We start from the raw sequence: 25,750 nt of genomic DNA on the forward strand, positions 1-25,750 counted from the left end.
TGTGGTGGGGCAGACATTGGAGATTGAGGTTTCACATTAAAGTCGTGAGAGAAGATTGATAAGGCTAATTATTGAAGGCTGTATTCTTTACAAGGGCCATGTTTAGACAGGACCTGGGGTAGCTGACACAGCCTTCACTGTATTGGGTTGATTCTGTAACCTGCCCGTCAGTCCAGTGCGATTGCAGCAGGACCAGCCTGGTCATGTGACCCTGCAAAACAGTGAGAGGGCGAGGCTTGTGCTGGCTGCTGTGTGATTGGCTTCTGTTCTTTTCGTGATGTCACCTGCAGACAGGCTTTAACCCCTGGTTGCAATTCATCAGCTGGAGTTACCATGGACAGGAGCTGGAGTTGGCAGCTGACCCTGTGAGTGAGTTTAGTCCATATAAATAGGAGAAAGTATAATGTTAATTTGAACAACATTTTATGAATGACAAAGATGGTGAAATTAAGCATAAACAGAGTAGTGTAAACGACAGTGAAGGCAAGAGTTCCTAGAGTATGTTCAGGAAAATTTTCTCCAACAGAATGTTGTCAGTCATTGTATCATAAGGTTTCGACTGACTGTGGAAAAGGACAAAGAGCAATCCAGTGTAAGAATAATTAACTGGGAGAAGGCCAACTTCACGGGGGTAAGAATGGAGCTGGGGTGAATAAATTGGAGTCAAATGCTGACAGGAAAACCAATCGATAAACAATGGGTTACGTTCAAAGAAGAGATAGTTCGGGCACAGTAAAGGTATGTTCCCTCGAAGGGGAAAGGTAGGGCAAACAAATCTAGAGCTCCCTGTATGTCAAAAGAGGTAGAGATTAAGATAAAGAAGAAAAAGCGTGCTTATGACAGATGTCAGGTAGAAAATGCTATTGAAAATCAGCCTGAAAATAGAAGATCCAGAGGGGAAGTGAGAAAGCAAATGAGAAAAGCAAAGAGAGAGAGCATAAAAAGAGACTGGCAGCTAGCATTAAGGGAAATCCCAAAGTTTGCTATAGGCCTATAAATAGTAAAAGCATGGCAAAAGGTGCAGCGGGCCCGATTAGGGCCCAGAAATGGGATTTACACATGGAGGCAGAGGGCATCGCTGAGATATTAAATGAACACTTTGCATGTGTCTTCACCAAGGAAGAAGATGCAATCCAGGCAATGTCGAAAGAGGAGTTACGTCGGACACTAGATTGGTTTAAAATTGATAAAGAGCAAGTATTAGATAGTCTCTCTGTACTTAAAGTGGATGAGACACCAGAACCAGATGAGATGCATCCAGGTATACTGAGGAAAGTGAGGGTGGCAAGCGCAGAGGTACGAGCCATAATTTTTCAGTCTTCCTGAGACTCTGGGGTGGTGTCAGAGCACTGGAGAATTACAAGCGTTACACCATTGTTCAAAAAAGTCGGTAAAGATAATCCCAGTAACTACAGGCCAGTCAGTTTAACTTCGGTGGTGGGAAATCTTCTAGAAACAATAATTTGGGACAAAATCCATCGTCATATGGACAAATACGAGTTAGTTAAGGAAAGCCAGCTTGGATCTCTTAAAGGGAAATCATGCTTAACTAACTTGCTTGAGTTTTTTTGAGGAGCTAACACAGAGGGCTGATGAGGGCAATATAGTTGATGTGGTGTACATGGTCTGTCAAAAGGCGTTTGATACAGTGCCACATAACAGACATGTGAACAAAGTTATAGCTCATGGAATAAAATGTATAGTGGCAAAATGGATACAGAATTGGCTGAGTGACAGGAAACAAAGAGTGGCAGTGAATGGATGTCTTTTGGGCTGGAGGAAGGTTTGTATTGGAGTTCCCCAGGGAGCAGTGTTGGGACCCTTGCTTTTCCTGATATATATTAATAGAACAAAGAACAAAGAACAGTACAGCACAGGAACAGGCCATTCGGCCCTCCAAGCCTGCGCCGATCTTGATGACTGCCGAAACTAACAACTTCTGCACTTCCAGGGCCCATATCCCTCTATTCTCTTCCTTTTCATATATTTGTCAAAAGATGTCTCTTAAACATCGCTATCGTATCTGCTTCCTCCACCTCCCCTGGCAGCAAGTTCCAGGCACTCACCACCTCTGTGTAAACAACTTGCCTCGCACATCCCCTCTAAACTTTGCCCCTCGCACCTTAAACCTATGTCCCCTAGTAACTGACTCTTCCACCCTGGGAAAAAGCTTCTGACTATCCACTCTGTCCATGCCGCTCATAACTTTGTAAACCTTTATCATGTCGCCCCTCCACCTCCGTCGTTCCAGTGAAAACAATCCGAGTTTCTCCAATCTCTCCTCATAGCTAATGCCCTCCAGACCAGGCAACATCCTGGTAAACCTCCTCTGTACACTCTCCAAAGCCTCCACGTCCTTCTGGTAGTGTGGCGACCAGATTTGCACGCATTGATCTAGAAGTAGGTGTACAGGGCACAATTTCAAAGTTTGCAGATGATACAAAACTTGGAAGCATTGTGAACTGTGGGGAGGATGGTGTAGAACTTCAATGGACATAGACAAGTTGGTGTAATGGGATTATAAGTGGCAGATGATGCTTAATTCAGTGAAATGTGAAGTGATTCATTTTGGTAGGAAGAACATGGAGAGTCAATATAGAATAAAGGGTACAATTCATAAGTGAGTGCAGGAGCAGAGGGACCTCGGTGTATATATGCATAACTCATTGAAGGTGGCAGGACAGAATGAGAGACCAGTTAAAAAAAAACATTCAGCTTCCTGGGCTTTAGAATTAGGGACATAGAATACAAGAACTGATATAAGACATTATTTCGGCCTCAGCTGGAGTATTGCATCCAGTTCTGGGCATTGCACTTTAGGAACGATATGAGGTTATTGGCGAGAGTACAGGAAAGGTTCACGGTAATGGTTCCAGGTATAAGGAATTTCAGTTATGATGATAGATTGGAAAAGTTAGGACTGTTTTCCTTGGAGAAGAGAAGGCTGAGAGGTGATTTGATTGAGGTATTCAAAATCATGAAGGGTCGGAAAGACTAGATATGAAAAAACTTCCCACTCATGAATCGATCGAGAATGTAAAAGTAATTTAAAGTAATAGGTAAGAGAAGCTGAAGCAACATGAGGAAACCCTTTTTCAATCAGCGAGTGGTTGAGGTCTGGAATGCGCTGCCTGAGAATGTGGAGGTGACAGCTTCAATTGAAACATTCAGAAAGGAATTGTACTGTTATATGAAAAGGAGGAATGTGCAAAGTTATAGGGAGAAGGCGGGAAAATGGTACAAAGTGAATTGCTCGTTCGCAGACCCAGTGCAGGGACGATGGGCCGAATCGCCACCTTCTGTGCTTGTATGATTCTGAGAGAGGGATATCAGTAGAGACAGATAGACAGAAGGAGACTGAGAGACAATAGAAGAGAGAGGAGGGGATTGTACGAGTGTGTGAGAGAGCGGCCTCTGAAACTTTTAATTTGATCCATTCTCCCTGTGATATTGAAAGTTATTGGTTCCTGTGAGATGAATGAAGATGGTCCATCCAATAGCTATATGGATCTCAGAAGGTTCAATATAAATGGTGCTCCTTTGTAAAATGTCCTTACGACTGCATTCTGGCATCAATCAAGAAAATTAAACTTTGAACGCAGAATGAATACAGAGGGATTAAAGTGTCTCTCGTGGTGGAGACAAAATAAAACCATGACAGTGGATGAAGGCATCGCCTCATCATTGTGAGGAAAGTAAACACAATAAGAATCCTTCCGAGCTGCAAAAGGGATGGTGGGTGAGGTTATGGAACTCGCCAGTCTGTATGAAAGCAGTTACAGTTAAAAGTCTGCGAGTTGGATCTTGGAATGGAGATGCTTCTCGGCAGTGAGACGAGCTGCCTTCTTTTGCAGCTTCTGCTAATGGGGACACCCTTAAAGCTCTAAGCTGAATGGCATGGGATTCAACGCCTTTCACTTATAATAAAGTTGTTAATGTGGGCCAGTCATCTGAATACTCCAACTGGAGTAGCTTCATGGCCAATAATATGGAGTAGGGGTACTACCTGACATGTAACAGTGGGATCACCAGTTATAATGTTATAATAGAGTCACCAACAGCCATGTTGGAGTATGATGACCACCAGCAATTTTAGAGTAAGGTTACCATCAGTAATGTTACAGTAAAATCACCACTTGCAACGTTAGAATAGGGTCACTATCGGGAGTAGAATCACCACCAGCAATAATGGAGTGGGCTCGTCACAAATAATGTTACAATAGGGCTGCTAATATTACTGTTTTGTAAAGGTCAACAACAATACAATTAGAATAGATTCACAATCACTGACGTTCGGGCAACGTAACTACTATTGATGTAAAAGGATCACCACCAATGATGTTAAAGTAGGGTGATCGCCAGTAATGTTAGTACAGGATCACCATCATTAATGACAGGATGTGGTCATCACCATTGATATCAGTGTATAGTTACCTTCAGTTATGTTTGACTGGGGGCAGTATTAGTAATGCTGAAGTAGGGCATCACCAGTACTGTTGGTGTGTGGTCACTATCAGTAATGTTAGATTAAATTCGTTACTGATAATGTCTGAGTAGATTAGCAACAGTAATGTCACACTAGCATTACCATCATGAAGGTTAGAATATGATCATTACTAATAATGTTAGAAGTGAACCACAATCCACAATGTTATTGAGAAGTCATCATCAGTGATGATAGAGTCCAGTCATCGCTACTAATCATCCAAGTGTAGCATAAATCTAAATTCTACAATGAATCAGTGAAGACTTAACAGAACTGATATAAGGCTTCGAGAACACAAAATAGTTTCCAGGTGCAATGTTTCGTTGAGCGTTCAGAGGGCATGCGCAGCACACATTCCCTCGAGAACTACTTGCTGTTGATATAATTTAATGGCAGTAGTTGCAAGGACTGAGCGGCACAATTTCCCCATGGCTTTCCAGTTTGTGAAGTGACTGTAACAAATGCTAATTATTGTGTCACCTCATTTTCTCACTTGGGCACGGATTGTTCTATAAAGGGGGAGCATTGATGGATTTCGGATATAGTGCTGTCAGAATTACGAAGCTGGACAGAATTCGCACCTTCTTCGACAAAATGCAGCGGCCAATAATTCTACAGGTAAAGGACGTTTACTACCCTCTTATTGCTACCTTTGGTGCCCCAGGTAAGTCCTGTTGTCCAATAGCTGTTGATTATCTCACTGTTAATGGTTATTTAACGGATCACGAGAATGTCTTTACTGCAGAGCCGGAATGTCAGTGGGAATTTCACCAGATTGAACAACGGGTGAGGCACTGTTCCAGTTGGCGTTTCGTGAATATAAGGCGTTTAATTTTCTCGTTATACTGCGGGAGGGCAATGTTGTTACCGTTTCTCGCCAACAGCTCACAGACGAATGTGTTCCTTGGAGTCCAATGTAATTATTTTTTTTGTAGCGTTATTCCTTCTCTTCTTCAGTTGACAGTTCTTCGGACTACAGGCAAGTCCAACTAAGAGAGATTGGGAAATATTTTTTTTCTAACGATTGCAGCTCAGGGAGCCACTCCCCTTCCCTCGGCTGAAATAACCTTTCTTCTTCCACCAGCTCCCGCTCCGTTCCCGAGCAGCTCCTTCGAGCCATTTGAAATGGAAAACGTGCCGAAGATTGAACTAAATTGAATGTTTTGTCTCAGCTAAAAGTTCTTTTTGAATTCATGTCCTTGCAATAATGGTTTGGAAATTGTACTGAATACTGCAGACATCTGATGCTGTTAGCGAGATTCCTATCTCCAAATAAACTGAAGAAGCTAATTTAAAACTCCATCTATCGCCGCATGGGACCGCACTGGTATCATATCAAACTGGGCTGCAGAATCAAACGGCCCAAGCCTCATTGCAAGATGACTTTACTGTTGAACACAGGAATAAAATATGTGTTTGAATTTATGTATGGAAATCCATCAATTTATTGACAGCTAAATATTAACAATTTATAAAGCCATCTAAAGTTTCCCTCGAATGGACTATTATTTATAACAGTACTGTCTGTCTCTGTGAGGTACTCTGGCTTGACCTGGGCCGCAGATTATAGTAATGGAGCTCAATTTGCTGTGGAAATTATACTGGCAGAGAAGAATGATGGACACTGATCTGATAATTCTGGTTTACACTCCCGCCCAAAGCCAATACACCCTCTGTGACTGGGTGGTGATGGGGGTTGCTTTCCGTTGCCATTCATGCTACGGCCTCTGGGCAAACCTCGTCCTGTGGCCTTGATATGGTCTGAATGAAGTATGCTGGAAGGGTAGTGAGATTATAATCATTTATTGGTTTGAAAGAAAAGCTGTCAATGCTTGTCAATATTATAAATAAGATTCAGTCTAAGTACAAACACACATATGTCATTTTGCTCACAACATGCTCTTGAAAGTGTCTGCCTGTCTCCGTAACTTAAATCTTCTCCCTCTTTCTTGCAGCAAACCTATTGACAATTGTCATTCTCTCCAGAGGAAATTGCGGCCTCTCCAAGTGTATTTCTGTCTACATGGTGGCCATGGCAACAGCAGATCTACTGGTCATGCTCTTTAATATAATCGGGTATAATATTTTGAGTAAACGCTTTCCACATTCATTCCTCTCCTACACTGCCGTCTGTAAGTTCATGATCTACATGCTTTGTACCAACCACGGTATGTCGATGTGGTTTACAGTCTCCTTCACATTTGATCGACTTGTAGCTATATGCTGTCAGCAGTTAAAAAGAAAGTATTGCACCGTGAGAACTGCAGCGGCAGTATTAACAACCCTTTCCATCCTGATATATTCACAGACCATCCCCTTTTGGTTTGTGTACGAACATAAGCAAATAATTAACAATATTCACTGGTTTATCCGCCCCAGTGTGGCTTTTATTTCATCGCCTGCAGGTGCAGCGTACCTCCTCTTACAGAATATCATTTATACATGGCTTCCCTTTGCTCTGATATTACTGTTAAACGTTTTGACAGTCAGACGTATTTTAATAACCAGTAGAGCGCGCAGGGGACTCCGAACTCACAGCAGTGAAAGTCCGAGAGATCAAGAGATGGAGAATAGAAAGAAATCCATTATTTTACTGTTCACTGTATCGGCCAGTTTTATATTGTTAAATCTACCGTCTGCCGTGAGCCATGCAACGAGCAGCATAGCCGTGCATTACCGACCCGATTATACATCTCCTGCATACATCGCCACTCAAACCGGAGTTATGCTTCAGTATTTGAGTTCCTGCACAAATACGTGTATTTATGCCGCTACTCAAACTAAATTCAGGGAAGAGCTGAAGAAGGTGATGAAATCTCCGTGGACACTGGCTGTGAGATTGTTTTCAAAATGAAAAAAAGAATCCAAGCAAAACGTCCTGTCCTAACTAGAGTTTAGTTCGACCCCGTGTTCAGTTTTAGAATGACATTCTTTATGTTTTACGGAATAGGATTGTTGTTATGAAAATGAGCAAGTATGAGAAAACATTGCTTACATTTTCTGCCGTGTGTTTGATGTCTTCTGCTTTCCCCGGATGAACAGAATCGTTTCCTGCTAAAGCAGCGAATATTCCTCTCAGTCTTCAAAGATAATATTCAGGATTGATCTTCAATTACCATCCTCAGACCGCAGGCACTGGAATGAGATACATCTGTTTAATTGAATGAAAATGTTCCCTTTAGTGAATAAACAATGTATTACAGTCGTGGCTATGGGAAATGGTTCTAAGTTTTGGTAAGAATATTGCTGACTCTGGTCTCCCCATCAGATTCACCACCATTGTAACCTGGACCAGTAGAATGGGCCACTGTCTCCTGATACAGGGCTGGTGCTGGAAGACTGGAGAATTGTAAATTATACATACTTGTTCAAAGAATGGTGCAATGATAAGCCCAGCAAATACAGGCCAGTCAGTTCATCTCGGTGATGGGAATGCTTTTAGAAAAGATAAACCGGAAGAAAGTTAACAGCCACTTGGACAACTGTAAATTAATTAAGTAAAGGCAGCAAGGATTTGTTAACGGCAAATCGATTTTGACTAGAGTGGATAAATATATTGATCTCGTGACCGAGAGTAATGAGGGTAATGAGGTAGATGTGGTGTACATGAAATTTCAAAATGCTTCTGACAAAGTACCACAAAACAGGTTTGTGAGAAAAGTGACAGCCCATGGAACAGTGGCAGCATGGATATAAAGTTGGCTCCGTGGCAGCAAACAATATACCGGTGGTGGTTGCTTTTCGGGCTGGAGAGAGGTATAGAGTGGGGGGTCCCCAGGGGTCAATGCTAGGGTCACTGCTATTCTTGATATATGTAAATAACTTAGACTTGGGTGTGCAAATCAACATTTCAGAGCTTGTTGAGGACATGAAACTTCGACGTACTGTGAACTGTGAGGAGGGCAGAGAGAGATTTGAAGAGGACAAAGGCAGTCTGGTTGAATGGAGAGACACGTGGCAGATGAAATGCAATGCAGAAAAGTCAGTAAAGTGCAGTTAAGGTATTTAATTGTTAGTTTTCTCTGGCAGATGGTTGTGTTCTTGCTTTTGCTGAGCAGAGAAGAATATATTTGAAAGCTTGCCCTCTACTGGAAACATCAAGTTCATCCAGCAGAGATTGTAATCAAACAAGTTCAGACCCCTGGATCTAAGAAAGATAACCAGAAAGGAGAGGAAGGATGTGTATCGGATGTCTCATGCTGGATGATCTTGGGAATCGCTGTGTGCAGTAGTGCACCTGAAACAACCAATCTGAGACATGCATGATGAGGATGCTCCGAAGAACGGGCCCAAAACATGGCCTGTCACGCTGACAACACCATGACAAGAAATCTGTACTGTGGCTCTGGGCAGTTTAATATGTAAAGACCTGGGTAGGGATCTGTGCAATTGAATACTTCGAGATTGTCATATGATGTTGATGAAATGTTGTTTAGAGATGTCCTTAAATATTCTAAAGCCAAGTGATTGGGACACTTTGAGCTGATGGTTAATCATACTGTGCTGAAGTCTGACAATATTATGCTGTGTTCTTTTCTTTATATTTTAGAATTATCAATATTTAGTCTTTGCCTATTAAACAGGGAAGTACGTTACCCTGAAGTACCATTGGATTCTTAGACCAGGACTGAACCTACAGTGGTCAGTTTCAGGAAGTGAGAAGCATAATTGAAAACTTGCTGTTGTATTCCGATTCATAAATTTCAGAGAACGTCAATCAATGGAAATCTTGTGCGAAGGTCCTAGTTCTGCAAAGGAAACATATGTCATACTTCATCATTTGAATTGACATCAATGATAAAGAGACAAAGTTAGATTGATAATTTCACCTTTCACTTCATAGAGTTGCAATGATATCGACCAAAATTGAAAGTACCGGTGAGATAGAGAACTAGCGTTATAATATTGGTTAGACCAATGTAAAAACAGCTCGTTCAGTAAGGAAGATTATCATAACTCATAAAGAATAAGTAAATTAAATTCTCCTTAAATGAAGCTGAATTTTAACTTTGATATAATAATGTAACACAGAATGGTCTGGAATTCCACATGGTGGACTGAGAGAAACACATCAAAACGATTAGTTTGTAATGAGCATTTGAATTTTTTAAAAGCCAAAGGCACTGAATTCAGAATGGTCGCAATATTTAATCCCCAAGCATCCGTCATCTAGTGTGGCTGTAATTTATACATTTCACCTCTATGTTTACATACTATTGCATGTACTGAGTGCTCAATAAACAAATGTAATCTCACTCCTATATTCCAGAAACTTATTAAAAGCCATACACCCAGCACAAGACTTACTTTAAATGTGAATGGGCTCCATTTAATAATGGCTGCATTTGCTGAAAACGCAACCACTAGGTGGCGCGGTACTGGCGGATGCGCAAATGCAGCCTCGTCACTACCATGTCTCAGGCAGCTTCCAGTCAGACAAATGGCGCTGATCAATTTGTCACAAAAAAAAAATTAAAGCCAAACGTCCTCAATGGCTGCAATTGCCGCTTCCATCTCACCCCCAACATTACCCCACTCCTTCCTGCCATCACGCTTCTCTTCAACGTTACCTCCCACACCCATCTGCACGCACCACCACCACCACCCCGCCCCGCCACCCCCACCTCGCTGCTGCCTTCCCTCAGCTGTTCACTCCAGGCCTTGCCCCTTCCCCCGCCGCCCTTCGGCTGCTCACTCCCGCATTGCTGCTTCAGTGATTCATTCCCTGCCACTCTGCTCACGCTCTGTGTTTTCAAGCATCACTCCGTGAATATAATTTTATTCTTAACTTCTATAGTAAAGCATGGATAGAGCTTACGAGCTGAGTTTTTGTTCTTCAATGGAACGTATTTTTTTTTGAACAGTTTGAAATGTTTCTTTAAATGTTTCCACTGTTTTTTTTACCGCCATTGTGATTACTCCGTTTATCCAATCAACCTGAGTCAGCTCTCCCATCATACCTGTGTAATTGGCTTTGTCTAAGTTTAAGATTCTTTTTTGAGACTGGCGAATGTCACTCAAATTTAAAATGGAATTCAATTGTATTGTGATCACTCTTTCCCCAGCAGATCTTTTACTATGAGATTACTTATTAACGCTGCCTCATTGTGCTTCTGCACAGGGCAATAATGGTGATGGTGCTTTGATACTGCTGCTCAGCTATTAGCCTGTGGCAAGTCTAATTTATCCTGAATAAAATATAACCACTGTCACCAATCAGGTTATCACTTTGTATCATTTGGGAAGGGATTAAATGGTTAATTGACTGTTACTTCAAATTTCATCGACAGCCAAAGTTGTGATGACACAAAGATAGGTGGCATAATAAGCAACGTAGCTAGTAATATCAAATTACCAACAGTTGTGAATATAGTAAGTAAATGGACAATCTCTGGAAAGTGGATTTCAATGTAAAGAACTGTTTGGTGTCACCAACTTTAGACCTAAAGAGGATAGAACATGTAAACTCTAAATGAGTGATAGTTAGAAACAGTTGAGGCTCAAAGAGACTTGGGGATCTATGTGCAACAATTGTTAAAATGACATGAACAGCTACAGAAAATAATGAAAAGAGCTAATCAAATGCTAACCTTTTATATTGTGACGACTAGAATACATTGAGATTGAAGTCATGCTTCAGCTATGCAACGCCCTGATTAGACCATACCTGGAGAATTGTGAGCAGTTCTGGACACCACACCTGAGGAAGGATATATTTGTCTTGAGGGAGCGGAGGGTAGATTTACCAGAATTATACCTTGGGTCCAAGTTTAAATTACAAGGATAGATTACACAAACTGTCTTGCATTTCCTGGAATTTTGCAGGTTAAGGGGTGATTTGATTGAAGATTTCAAGAGATAAAGGGGAATTGATAGGATAAATAGAAACTCTGCTGGTTGGGATTCTCAGATTCGGCAGTATAGTCTAAAATTTAGAGCCAGGCAGTTCAGGACTAAAATTAAGGAACACTTCAACACATAAAGGATGGTAGAAGTTTGGAACTTTCTCACACAAACAGCAATTGATGATAAATCCGTTGTTAATTTTAAAACTGAGTCTGAGAGGTTTTTGTTTTCCAAAGATATTAAAGGAATCTGGGGCAAAGGTGGGCACATGGAGCTAGGTTGTAAATCAGCCATTTACCAGAATGGTTCCAGGGATTTTAGTCACAAGGTTAGGTTGGGAAAGTTGTGGCTGGTCTCCTTGGAGCTTGAGGGGAGATTTGATAGCGATAGACAAGATTATGACAGGCTTAGATAAGTTAAACAAGGAAAAGCTGTTCCCATTAATTGATGGTACAAGACCTAGGGGATACAAATTAAAGGTTTGGGGCAAGAGATGCTGAGGGAATGTGAGGAAGAACATTTTTACACAATGACCTGGAACCTGCTGCCCACAAAGGTGGTGGAAGCAGATAATTTCAAAATGAAATTAGATAGACTTCCAGGGTTACAGATATCGAGCCAGGAAGTTGGACTGACTGGATTGCTCTGCGAGAACCAGCATGGACTTGATGGGCCGAATACCTTCCTTCTGTGCTGTATATGACTTTATGACTTCATTGAATTTCAGAACAGGCGCAATAGACTAAATGACCTCCTGCTGTTCCTTTTGTTCCCACTATATCTGGTCATCTCACTGGCCTGTCTACAATTGTCTCAACAACAAACAAAGTCATCTTCAATCAAATACACATATCCTTCACAACCCACTTCCAACACCACTTCTGCTTGTGTCTGTCACTGCACCAAACTCTCCCCTCAGTAATTTACTATTATAATTTTAAGTTACCAACTATTGGCTCGGCATTTGACATAATATTTCTATTGCTGTCGATCTACCCCTCCCCCAGTGATGACCCGGATCCCGGTAAATTCCTTCTGGTCCGACCTCCATCTTTGGGATTCAAATGTATCTGGTGCACAACTGGTTCAACCATCCATCAGTAGATCTGACTGAACCACATCAAACATTAACTTTATGTAATGGAGACATTCAGATAAAAATGCTTCGAAATCGCACAAGCAGCAGGTTTTAGTTTCAACAAGTTCTGATTCAACAGATAATTGTTTGAATAAATTGCCAGGAGTTCCTATGACTGAGAGCATGGGAAAATAAATGGGCTAATACAGTAATCATGGAGAATTCTAAATTTCATACAGAATGGTCAAACCATATTTGCAGTAATAATGTGGAGCATGAAACATAGAAACATAGAAAATAGGAGCAGGAGTAGGCCATTCAGCCTTTCGAGCCTGCTCCGCCATTCATGATGATCATGGCTGATCATCCAACTCAGTAACCTGTTCCCGCTTTTGCCCCATACCCTTTGATCCCTTTCGACGCAAGAGCTGTATCTAACTCTTTCTTGAAAACATACAATGTTTTGACTTCAGCTGCTTTCTGTGATCGTGAATTCCATAGGCTCACCACTCTCTGGGTGAAGAGATTTCTCCTCATCTCAGTCCTGAAAGATTTTCCCTGTATCCTTAGACTATGACCACTGGTTCTGGACTCCCCCACCCTGGTTTAATGAAGAGTGCAGCAGAGTATTCCAAGAGCAGCACCAGCCATACCTAAAAATGAGGTGGCCACCTGGTGAAGCTACAACACAGAACTACATGCATACGAAACAACGGAAGCAGCATACAATAGGCAGAGCTAAGCTAAGCAGGCTCCACAGTCCTGTCTGTCATGAATGGTGGTGAACAATTAAACAACAAACAGGAGGGGGCTCCACAAATATCCCATCCTCAATGCCAGGGGAGCCCAGCACATCAGTGCAAAAGACAAGGCTGAAACATTTGCAACCATCTTCAGGCAGAACTGCCATTGGCTGATTCATCTCGGCCTTCTCCTGATGTCCCCAGCATCACAGCTGCCAGTCTTCAGCCAATTTGATTCACTCCACCTGATGTCAGGAAACACCTGAAGGCATTCGATACTGCAAACGCTATTGGCTCTGACAATATTCCAGTAATAGTACTGAAGACTTGTGCTCTGGAACTAGCCGTGCCTCCAGCCAATTTGCTCCAGTACAACTACAAGACTGGCATCTACCCGGCAGTGTGGAAAATTGCCCAGGTATGTCGTGAATACAAAAGAACAGGACAAATCCAATCCGTAAAAATACTGCCTCATCAGTTTACTCTCAATTATCAACAAAGTAATGGAAGGTGTTGTTGACAGTGCTAACAAGCAGCACTTTCTCAGCAATAACCAGCTCAATGACACTCAGTTTGGGTTCCACAAGGACCACTCAGCTCCTGAGCATATTACAGCTGCAGTGCAAACATGGAAAAAAGAGTTGAACTCCAGAGATTAGGTGAGAGTGATTGCGCTTGACATCAAGGCAGCATTTTACCATTTGTGGCATCAAGGTGCCCTAGTAAAACTGGAGCCAATGGGAATTGGGGAAGCATTTGCACTTGGAGTCATGCCTAACACAAAGCAAGATGGCTGTAGCTGTCTGAAGTCAATCATAAAGGGTGGCGCAGTGGTTAGCAGTGCAGCCTCACAGCGCCAGTGACCCGGGTTTAGTTCTGGGTACTGCCTGTGTGGAGTTTGCAAGGTCTCTCTGTGACTGCGTGGGTGTCCACCTGGTACTCCGGTTTCCTCCCACAGCCAAAGACTTGCAGGTTGATAGGTAAATTGGCCATTTTAAATTGCCCCTAGTGTAGGTAGATGGTGGGGACGTGGTAGGGAATGTGGGGTTAATGTAAGGTTAGTATAAATGGGTGGTTGTTGGTCGGCACAGACTCGGTGGGCCAAAGGACCTGTTTCAGTGCTGGATCTCGAAATAAAAAATAAATAAATAAATCTCAGTCCCAGGACATCACTGCAGGAGTTCCTCAGGATAGTGTCCTCAGCCCAACCATCTTCAGCCGCTTGCACATCCCTCCACCCTAAAGGCATAGCTCAGATGTTCTCTGAAGGATGTACAATATTCAACACCATTCAGAGCACCTCAGATAGTGAGGTAGTCTGTGTTCATATGCATCCGCGGCACAGTGGCGCAGTGGTTAGCACCGCAGTCTCACTGCTCCAGCGACCCGGGTTCAATTCTGGGTACTGCCTGTGTGGAGTTTGCAAGTTCTCCCTGTGTCTGCGTGGGTTTCCTCTGGGTGTTCTGGTTTCCTCCCACATGCCAAAGACTTGCAGGTTGATAGGTAAATTGGCCATTATAAATTGCCCCTAGTATAGGTAGGTGGTAGGGAAATATAGGGACAGGTGGGGATGTGGCAGGAATATAGAATTAGTATAGGATTAGTATAAATGGGGGGTTGATGGTTGGCACAGACTTGGTGGGTCAAAGGGCCTGTTTCAGTGCTGTATCTCTAAACATATCTGGGCAACATACAGACTTGGGCTGATAAATGGCTAGTAAGCTCCCCAGGAAGCTCCCTTGCTGTTCAACTCTATCCATGGCCATCTGCTCCCATTCCTAGTGTTTTCTCCCACAATCTACCCTCTTAAACTCCCCTGGCTCTTTAAATCAGTTCATTTTAGCCCTATCTAAAAGTTAACAGTTAGTTTAGTGTATGTTACCTGGGCCCACTGCCCTCCCCCAGCCACACCTACTCTTTGTTTTCTCAACAAAATTGATCCGGATGAAACTGACGAGCACAGCTGTCGATACTTCAATCTCCGATCCTGCTGTCTTCACCGCCCAGAGTGTCTGCAGCCACGGCATGCGGTAAGTCCATTGAGGTGAAGAAGGAGCAGCGGGACCCGAGAGAAGTCCTGAGAAAAGGTGCCCCGAACACCCAAAAAATCCACGAACGGCCCCCCCGGCCGCAACTTCAAAGCGCCCGCGGGAGATGGCTCGGAGAGCATCTGCAGCGCACTGTCGCCAATGCTGCATGCCTTTATTTAAACCACTGCAAAAAAACCCTTAGCAAATATAATCACCTTTGTAAGTCTGTCAAAAGATGCTTCACCTCCTGAAGAACGTGGATGAACTTTCCAGACGTCGATGGTGGGCACTGAGGAAATGGCTTATTACCTGCACCCGCTTTCCCCACCCTTCCCCTCCCCCTTCCCCCCCTTCCACCCCCACCCCCCGTCCCCTTCCCTGCTCCACCCTCTCAGCTCACCCCCTCACAACCCCGTCCCAGCGCCCCCCTCGCACCACCTTCCCCCTGCACCCCCTTCCCCTGCAACCCCCCACCCCCTTACATCCCCCTTCCCGGCTCCCCCTCACACCCCCTCCCTCCACCCCTCCCCCTCGCATCCCCTCCTCCCACCGGCATCATCCTACACCTGTGTAGGGGCCCTAGCAACCCCACTGCCTTGTGGACATCTCGGGAGAGACCAAGGCTAATTTTGACTCAGAGCAACTGGTACCAACTGAGCCAGACTAGCTGCCCACAATGTGGCAGAGTGATTTCAGGACCCTAACAGAAAATCCGGAGCGGAACCCCGAAGGCGGTCATGTGTCACCTTTGGCATATTTCTGGCAGTTCCTGCAGCCATACCGGTGCCAAACGTCGTGCCCTGCACTCCTTTGGACCCCACCAGGAAGGCCGAGAGGGGGGTTTTGATGACTGGGCATCTCTCAACCTCCATAAATTTGCCCAGGCATGCGCCATGGAGAGGTCACTCCATAGTCACCTCACAGCGACTGAAACAACACGGAAGGCAGCAGTTACGGGTTATAAGTCCAGATAAATTGGCGTAGAAACTGGGCGCCATGGGTTGCCTTTGTTGGTGGGAGAGGTCATCGCACCTCACTGGACAGCTACCGCCCGCCTCAAACAGGGCAGCCCCCGGTCAATAAGGTTCTGTCCCATCACATTCCACTTGCTTCAATGGGTGCTTGGAGCTCAGGGTCATTGCCCGAAAGGTGGACTGATACACCACACCAAACAACACGAAAAAAGGAAAGAAGGTACCAGCCCTTCGTTTTACAAGCTGGAACGTCAGAACTATGTGTCCTGGGCTGTCGGAAGACCTTACACAAATCAACGATTCTCGGAAGACCGCCATCATTAACAACGAGCTCAGGAGACTCAATGTAGACATTGCAGCACTTCTGGAGACTCGCCTCCCCGCGAGTGGATCTCTAGCAGAGCAAGACGACACCTTCTTCTGGCAGGGTAGGGATCCTGAAGAACCAAGACAGCAAGGAGTGGGTTTCGCCATCAGAAACACCTTGCTCAGCATGATAGAGCCTCCCTCAAATGGCTCGGAACGCATACTGTCCATCCGACTGCTCACCACCTCTGGTCCAGTAGATCTACTCAGCATCTATGCTTCAACACTCTGCTCCCCACCTGAAGCTAAAAATCAGTTGTACGAGGAACTCCATAACATCATTAGCAGCATTCCTAATACCGAACAACTGTTCCTGCTGGGGGACTTTAATGCCAGGGTTGGGGCCGACCATGACTCATGGCCCTCCTGCCTTGGGCGCTATGACGTTCCAAGGATGAATGAGAATGGGCAGAGACTGCTTGAGTTGTGTACCTATCATAACCTCTGCATCACCAACTCATTCTTTCACACTAAACCCTGTCACCAGGTTTCATGGAGGCACCCAAGATCGCGTCATTGGCACCAGCTAGACCTCATCGTCACAAGGCGACCCTCCTTAAACAGTGCTCAAATCACACTCAGCTTCCACAGTGCGGACCGCGACACCGACCACTCCCTGGTGTGCAGCAAGGTTAGACTCAGACCAAAGAAGTTGCATCATTCCAAGCAGAAGAGCCACCCGCGCATCAACACGAGCAGAATTTCTCACCCACAGCTGTCACAAAAATTTCTAAATTCACTTGTAACAGTCCTTCAAAACACTCCCACAGGGGATGCTGAGACCAAGTGGGCCCACATCAGAGACGTCATCTATGAGTCAGCCTTGACCACCTACAGCAAAAGTGCGAAGAGAAATGCAGACTGGTTTCAATCTCATAATGAAGAGCTGGAACCTGTCATAGCCGCTAAGTGCATTGCACTGTTGAACTACAAGAAAGCCCCCAGCGATTTAACATCCGTAGCACTTAAAGCAGCCAGAAGCACTGCACAAAGAACAGCCAGGCGCTGCGCAAACGACTCCTGGCAACACCTATGCAGTCATATTCAGCTGGCCTCAGACACCGGAAACATCAGAGGAATGTATGATGGCATTAAGAGAGCTCTTGGGCCAACCATCAAGAAGATCGCCCCCCTCAAATCTAAATCAGGGGACACAATCAGGTACTGGTGTTACCATGGAAATTAAACATTGTGTACTTACTGTGGACTGAATTTTCAAACGGAATCACCTGAGACTGTAAACCATGAGATTGTGAAAAGGTTCAATGACCCTGTGAAACATCCTGAGGAAACTGAGGGGTCGATGAACGGACTTGTTACCTGTACTCACCTGGATTTGTATAATGACTTCCACTTGGAAATGTTTTATTAAACTTCACCTCTGTATCACTGCCTCCTGGATGATGTAACAGTACTGATGAGAATTGTTATTGTGTGATGTTGAATTAAATGATACATTATCTTAACAAGTACATCTCAGGACTTCTTACCAACTTCAAATTTGAGAATAGTTTCAGAGAGTTTTGACCATGGAATCCCTTCTTATATTTTCTGGTCATAGAAAAGCCTCTGGAGACTGAGTTCATTCAATCGTGACCTCACTATTGTTTGAATTGTCCAATTAGGAAACGATCTGTCCACCCAAACCAGGTCAGACTCTCAAAATCTCTGACTTCCCACACTCGGACTCCTATCAGCTCGAATGTGAACACCTGGTAAAAGCAAGTAGAAATGATGTGGCCTTAACATCCAGCTAATTTGCCTCGGCACTACCTATATCTGAGCCTCTGAGATTCTGCGAAGGTGTTTATCTTTTACTTCTCACACAGCAGGTCACCTGTTTTCACACTCTACTGCATCTCTGTTGAAGTTTACTTTTAACCAGGGTTATAAAGTTACAATCAGATCCAGGCTGATCAGGGTGATGTCAGGAAGCACTTCTCCCAATAAGAAAAGTGGAAATCTGGATCCTCACCGAAACGACTGTGGATGCTGAGGGTGTATTTGAAAAGTGAAAACATATTGATGGACCTGACTGATGAGTTAGACAATGTGTAAAGGCTGGTCAATGGGTTTAAGACACAGAGGGATTGAATGAACTCCTAGTGGTCATGTTTGAGTTGTTATAATCACAGAGATGAGATTAATATACTGTTCATTTATGCCCCAGGAGGATTTATACAACGGAAGGTTTCGGGCCTTTTAGAATTGTTGATTTCAGACACATTTATTCTCTATTAGCGAGAGGGAGAATATGTGTCAGTAAAAAGGCAGAAAGGGTTAGGAAACAAATGTGAGTAAATTGAATTAAGAGACGGCAGGTTGATTGGCCTCTTATTATTGTTAAAGCTGGTCTATTCGTACAGAGACCTTTAGTCAGCCCTGAAAACGGCTTACTTGACAAACTAAGGCAAAGTGTGAAATCCCAGATATTACCTAAACCGGGGAATGTTACCTGTATTTTCTGCTTTTATTACTTGTTAAACTGACTGCTTTATTTAAATTACTCTGAAAACATTCAGCCAAGGGTGAGTAATCTTTCTGATCTCTTGGGCACCGCACCTTACACTTACTGAGTTCAGTATTTACATTTCAGGGTTTTGTGTTACTTCAAATAATTCAACTAAAATATGATATGGATTGAACCACTGAATTTCACACATGTAAAAAGGTTAGTCTAGCAGTTATGGTGATACATTACAAGGTTATAACAGTAAGCATTGTAAGTTAATACAATACACCTTGTGTCCGTAAGTCGCTGCTTAAAATATCAGACTGTGGTTCTCCGTCCACTCCATTCATTACCACTGAGTCTTACAGTGATTTAGTCATTTCCAACACAGAAGGAGGACATTCAGCCCATCGAGTCCATGCCAGCTCTCCACAGAGCTATGCTGTCAGTCCCACTCCCTGGCTCGATCCCCGTAGCCCTGCAAGTCTATTTCTCTCAGGTGACCATCCAACTTCCTCTTGAAGTCATTGATCGTCTCCACTTCCACTACCCTTGTGGGCAGTGAGTTCCAGGTCATTACCACCCTGTGTAAAACAGTGTTTCCTCATATTCCCCCCGGCATCTTTTGCACAAAACTTTCAATCTGTGTCCCCAAGTCCTTGTAACATTTGTTGATGGGAACAGCTTTTCCTTGTTTAACTTATCGAAGCCTGTTATAATCTTATACACATCTATTAAATCTCCCCTCAATCTCCCCTCAATCTCCTTTGTTCTAAAGAAAACTAACCCAGCTTTTCCACCTTAACCTTGTAACTAAATTCTCCATCCCTGGAACCAGTCTGGTAAATCTCCTCTGCACCCTCTCAAGGACCCTCACATCCTTCCTGAAGTGTGGTGACCAGAACTGGACACAGTTTTCTCCAGTTGGGGCCTCGCCAGAGCTTTATAAAGTTTCACCAAAACTTCCCTGCTTTTGTATCCCAAGATCCCACATACTTTACTAACTACTCTCTCAATATGCCCTGCCACATTCAAAGATCTATGCACAATCTATGACTTAAAATGGTAAACAGATGTATGTATAGTTTTACTGAGGTTCTGAGAGAGCAGAGAGCAACTGTTGGAGACACACACACAAATACAGACACAGAAACACACACAGACAGACAGAAACACACACACACAGACAGAGTGACTGAGGGACAAAGAGCGACAGAAGTATTTTTAAATTTCCAGAAGGAATTCAATAAAGTCAATCTTTGATTTAAAAATAAACAATTGATTTTGCATCAATGAGTATTTGCAGAAGACATTTCCAAACGAATACCACCTTTTGTGTGGAGAAGTGTTTCCTAACTTCACTCCTGAAATGTCTGCCTCTCATTTTTAGACTATGCTCACTTGTCCCAGACTCCCCAACCTACCGAAATAGTTTTACCCAAACTACCCCATCAATTCCCTTTAATATTTCAACAACAGTGATCAAATCAGCCCTGACCCACCTAAATTCGAAGGAATACATACCTAGCTTGTGTAATATCACCTCGTAATTAACCCTTGGAGTCCAGTTATCATTCTGGTAAATCTACACTGCACTCAAATGGACATGGAACCCCCCCCCCACCCCCACCCCCCGCCAAGTCTCTTTGCACCTCCAGTGTTTCTAGTTTTTCATATCTATAAAGTTTCTGTTCTGTTCTTTTTTGCTGACATTGAAATCCATCCACCACAGTTTTGCTCATTCACGTGAGACATTAATATCTCTTAGTAAATTTATGCTTCTAGCTACACTGCTGACAATGCTGCCTATTTCTGTGTCAATGGCAAACCTGGGAATGTGGCATTCTACCCCATCATCTTCAATCATTAATAAATACAGTAAAACTGAGACACACACAGGCTTTGTACCAGCAGACAGGAGGGAATCATTCCATCCTAGAGGTTTTTAATTCCAGATTTATGTTTTTTCAAAGAAAAAATCAGAATTCAAGTTCCCAGCAGTTAGTGTGGGATTTGAACTCCTGCTTTTTTCAATCATCAGCTCAGGCCTTCAAATTAAAACCATTAAAAAGAGATTCACTTTCCTACTGCTATTGTCTGACTGTCTCAGGTTTTGTATATTGTTCCCTTCATGTGGTGAATTGTAAATACCTTCAATTCTGTGTATTTGCAAGGGATACAAATCAAATTCTCACCTTATCTCATCAACCAAAACCTGCAAGTCCATTCAAACACCCCTATTTCCTGTCTCTGTGAAGATATCTCACATTTCTACAATGCAGGAATGTCTGAATGGAAACAGCTTTTGACACATTTCCCGACACATTTCAGGATGAGGAGCTAGTTACAACTCACAGATTCCAAGCCCCAAATTGAGCTTTATGGTAGAAAAGGTAACATAGATGAAATCCCAGGTCTCTCTGTCCTGGCACCAATTCTAACATTGTACCATTTAGTTTATATCACTCAGTCTTCCTTCCAAAATGCATCATTTCACATTTCTCAGCATTGAAGTAACCTGCCATGTGTCTGTCCAATGATAGGTTGGATAGTAAGCTGTCAAGAGGACATAAAGAGTCTACAAAGAGATTTCGATAGGTTAAGTGAGTGAGCAAAAAAGATGGAGTATAATGTGGGAAAATGTGAGCTTGTCCACTTTAGCAGGAAGAATAAAAAGCAGTCTATTATTTAAATGGAGAGAGACTGCAGATCTGTACAGTACAGAGGGATCTGGGTGTCCTGGTACATGAATCACAAAATGTTACTATGCAGGTACAGCGAGTGATTCGGAAGGCAAATGGAATGTTGTTGTTTATTGCAAGGTGAATAGAATATAAAAGTAGGGAAGTGTTGCGATAGCTGTACAGGACATAAGTTAGAGCACATCTGGAGTACTGTGGACTGTCTTGGTCTCCTTACTTAAGAAATTATATAATTGCATTAGAAGTAGTTCAGAGAAGGTTCACTCGGCTGATTCCTGGATGAAGGGGTTATCTTACGAGGAAAGGTTGAACAGGTTGGGCCAATACTCACTGGAGTTTAGAAGAATGAGAGGTGATCTTATTGAAACATCTCAGGTCCTGAGGGAACTGGACAGGGAGGATTCTGAGAGGATGTTTCCACTTGTTGGGGAGTCTGGAACTAGGGAACACAGTTTAAAAATTAGGGGCATCCCATTTAAAACTGAGATGAGGAGAAATGTTTTTCTCTCAGAGGGTGGTTAGTCTGTGGAATTCTCTTCCCCAGAGAGCAGTGGAGGCTGGATATTGAATATATTCAAGGCTGAGTTAGATAGATTTTTGATCAATTAGGGAGTCAAGGGTTATGGGGGCAGACAGGAAAGTGGAGTTGAGGTCACAATCAGATCAGCCATTGAATGGCAGAGCAGGCTCAAGGGGCCGAATGGCCTTCTCCTGCTCCGATTTATTTTGTTCTTGTGTGTTCCATTTCACCAGACTGCCTCTATCCTCCTGAAGTCTGCTACTACTCCCTTCCCTGTTTATTACATTGCAGATGACACAAATGTTGGCAAACATTGAAGTTATGCCCTGTAAACACAAGTCCAAGTCATTTGTATATATCAAAAAGAACAGTGGTCCTCATATAAGCCTCCACTGTATACCCCCTCCAGTCTGAAACAACCATTGTCCACTCTCTCAGCCAATGTCATATCCACTCAGCCACAGCCCCTTTCATCCATGGAGCACTAGTATTGCTAACTGGTTTATTATGAGGCACCATTAAGTCCTCCCCATGAGGACCCTGGTCCCAGACCTCTCTGTTTCTACTTTCCCATCAACATTCCCCAGACAGGTACAGCATGGATTAGATACAGAGTAATGCTCCTTCTACACTGTCCCATCCAACACTCCCAGGTCAGGGACATCATGGGGTCGATACAGAGTGAATCTCACTCTACACTGTCCGAAACAGAGACAGAGAGAGACAGAAACAGAGAGACACAGACCGACAGGGTGACTGAGAGTGAAAGAATGATATTTAACATCGGATATTGGAAGAGGAGGATGCAATTTAACCCCACAACCCTGTTCCGGCATTCAATGGAGTGTTTGATGGGCTACATTAATCGGACGTGTACAGTCCTGTATCAGGCTGTGAGGAAGCAGAGCATGTTCAGTACACAACGGGTCAAAGGAAATGATTCACACCTGTCTGCTACTGGGAAGAAAGACTGACCTTGACATCAAGGCAGCATTTTACTGAGTGTGGCATCGAGGAGCCTGAGTAAAATTGAAGTCAGTGGGAATCAGGGGGAAAACGCTGTGCTGGTTGGTATCATACCATGCACTAAGGAAGATGGTTGTGGTTGTTGGAGGTCAATCATCTCAGTCCTAGGCCATCACTGCAGGAGTTCCTCAGGGTAATGTCCTCAGCCCAACCATCTTCAACTGAGATCCCAGCAGAAAATGCTTGATATACTGAGCAGGGCAAGTAGCATCTGTGGAGAGAGAAACAGAGTTAGTGATTCAGCTCAATGGTTTCCAGATTTCCAGCATCCACAGTATTTTGCCTCAGATAATGTAGCAATCCAGAGACACATGCACCAAGACCCGGACAACATTCAGGCTTGGGCCGACCAGTGGCAATTAACATTCACGTTACCCAAGTGCCAGGCAATGACCATCTGCAATACGAGAGAATCCAACCACCTCCCCATGGCATTCAAAGCATTATCCCATCGCTGAATCCACCAGCATCAATATCCTGGGGAAACATTGACATCAAACTGAACTGAACGAAACACATCAATAGTTTTTTCACCATCTCTCTGAGACAGAGACACAGATAAAGAATGTGAATGGACCTTGACAGAAGCTCAGTAAATTGTTCCAGTATTATATCAGAGCAAAGGAAGAGGCATATAACGTTAGCCCCTTTATAACTGTATCCTTTAATTTAGATTGCCTCTCCTCCTTCTTCCTACCTGTGGAGGTGGATGATGTGGGCATGGTTCTTAATGAATACATTATGTCTGGCTTCATAAAAGATGGGGAATGATGCGGACAGTGCAGTTAAAGAGGAGGGTGTGAAATATTGGATGGGATAAACAGAGTGAGAGGGAAATATTAAGGTTTTTGGCAGTTTTGAAAGTGAATAAATGGTCAGGCCTGGATGCATTGGAATCAGTTCAGAGAAGGTTCACTACACTGATTCCTGGGATGAAGGGGTTGTCCTATAAGGAATGATTGACCAGGTTGGGCCTGTACACATTGGAGTTTAGAAGAATGAGAGGTGATCTTATTGAAACATACAAGATTCTGAGGGGACTTTACAGGGCGGATGCTGGGAGGATGTTCCCCTTGTGGGGGAGTCTGGAACTAGGGGGCACAGTTTAAAAATAAGGAGTCTCTCATTTATGACAAAGATGAGGAGGAATTTTTCTCTCTCAGCAGTTGTTTAGACTCTGGAATTCTCTTCCCCAGAGAGCAGTGGAGGTTGTGTCATTGAATATATTCAAGGCTCAGTTAGACAGATTTATGAGCAACAAGGGAGTCAAAGGTTATGGGGGCAGGGGATAGGCAGGAAAATAGAGTTAAGGCCACTATCAGATCAGTCATGATCTTATTGAATGGCAGAGCAGGCCCGAGGGGCTGAATGGCCTACTCCTAATCCTATTTCTTATGATCTTGTGTATAAAATGGAGGGTGTTCTCACCAGATGTGTAAAATGGAGGGCGGGGCCACATACACCTCTCACATTTTAACCCAATTTTTATAACAGAGACAAGGCCATGTGTAAGATGGGGTCTAGTGCAGTCCTAACTAGTGCATTGATAACTGAGGCTAGTGTAAAAGGTAGCGAGGATGCAGAATTCTTCAAATGCATTCAGGGAAACTATTTTAGGCCAATACGTAGCAAGGCCAACAAGAGATGGATCAGTTCTACACTTAGTTTTCGGGAATGAAGCTGGGCCACTGGAAGGCGAGTTAGAAAAAGTGGACTGGGAAAACCTACTTGAAGGTAAATCAGTGTCAGAGCAGTGAGAGGGAATCATTTCATCTTGGAGGATTTATTATTCCAGATTTATTTTTTATTTTCAGAGAAATTCAAGTTCACAAAAGACATTCACCTTCCTACTGTTGACTGACTGTCTCAGCTTTTGCATATTAGAACAAAGAACAAAGAACAGTACAGCACAGGAACAGGCCATTCGGCCCTCCAAGCCTGCGCTGATCTTGATGCCTGTCTAAACTAAAACCTTCTGCACTTCCGGGGACCATATCCCTCTATTCCCATCCTATTCATGTGTTTGTCAAGATGCCTCTTAAACGTCGCTATCGTATATTGTCCCCAATCTTTTTCTTTCATGTGTCTAATGTTAGTCAGACATTGTGAACCACTTCAATCTCTCAGGACACCTACTGTAAAGACCTTCAGTTGTGTGTATCTGCAAGGGACGCAATCCACAATCGAATTCACAGCATATTCAATCAAACAAAATCTTCAACTTCATTCAAACACCCTGATATCCTGTCTCTGCACAGATAACTGACAGTTCCACAATGCAGGAATGTCTGAATTGAAAGAAAGAAACGTCAGCTGTATTTTAAACATTGAGACTGAAATATTTCAGGAGCCTACTCAACCAAGAAGTATTCAGAGAAAAGTCAGGATAGGTATTGAAAGAGAAAGAGAGTGAGCGAAATGGAAAGACAGAGAGAGACAGAGAGACTGCCTGCTCCAGTATGTGTAACGTACTGTGGGTAGAAAGTCAAGTCTCTCTGTTCCTGTACCCGTTTTAACATTGTACCAT

The 25,750-nt window shown here is 43.4% G+C and overlaps 1 long non-coding RNA gene across 1 annotated transcript; it reads left to right on the forward strand.

Moving 5' to 3' along the window:
• The first annotated feature begins 311 nt into the window (after nucleotides 1–311).
• LOC137345314 (uncharacterized) lies at nucleotides 312–7,580 on the forward strand. The gene is made up of 4 exons (XR_010968568.1): nucleotides 312–365; nucleotides 5,004–5,104; nucleotides 6,442–6,562; nucleotides 7,437–7,580. It is a non-coding gene; the product is annotated as an uncharacterized lncRNA (long non-coding RNA).
• The last annotated feature ends 18,170 nt before the right edge of the window (nucleotides 7,581–25,750 follow it).

Source organism: Heterodontus francisci, chromosome 28 (assembly GCF_036365525.1).
Source record: "Heterodontus francisci isolate sHetFra1 chromosome 28, sHetFra1.hap1, whole genome shotgun sequence".
NCBI lineage: Eukaryota > Metazoa > Chordata > Chondrichthyes > Heterodontiformes > Heterodontidae > Heterodontus > Heterodontus francisci.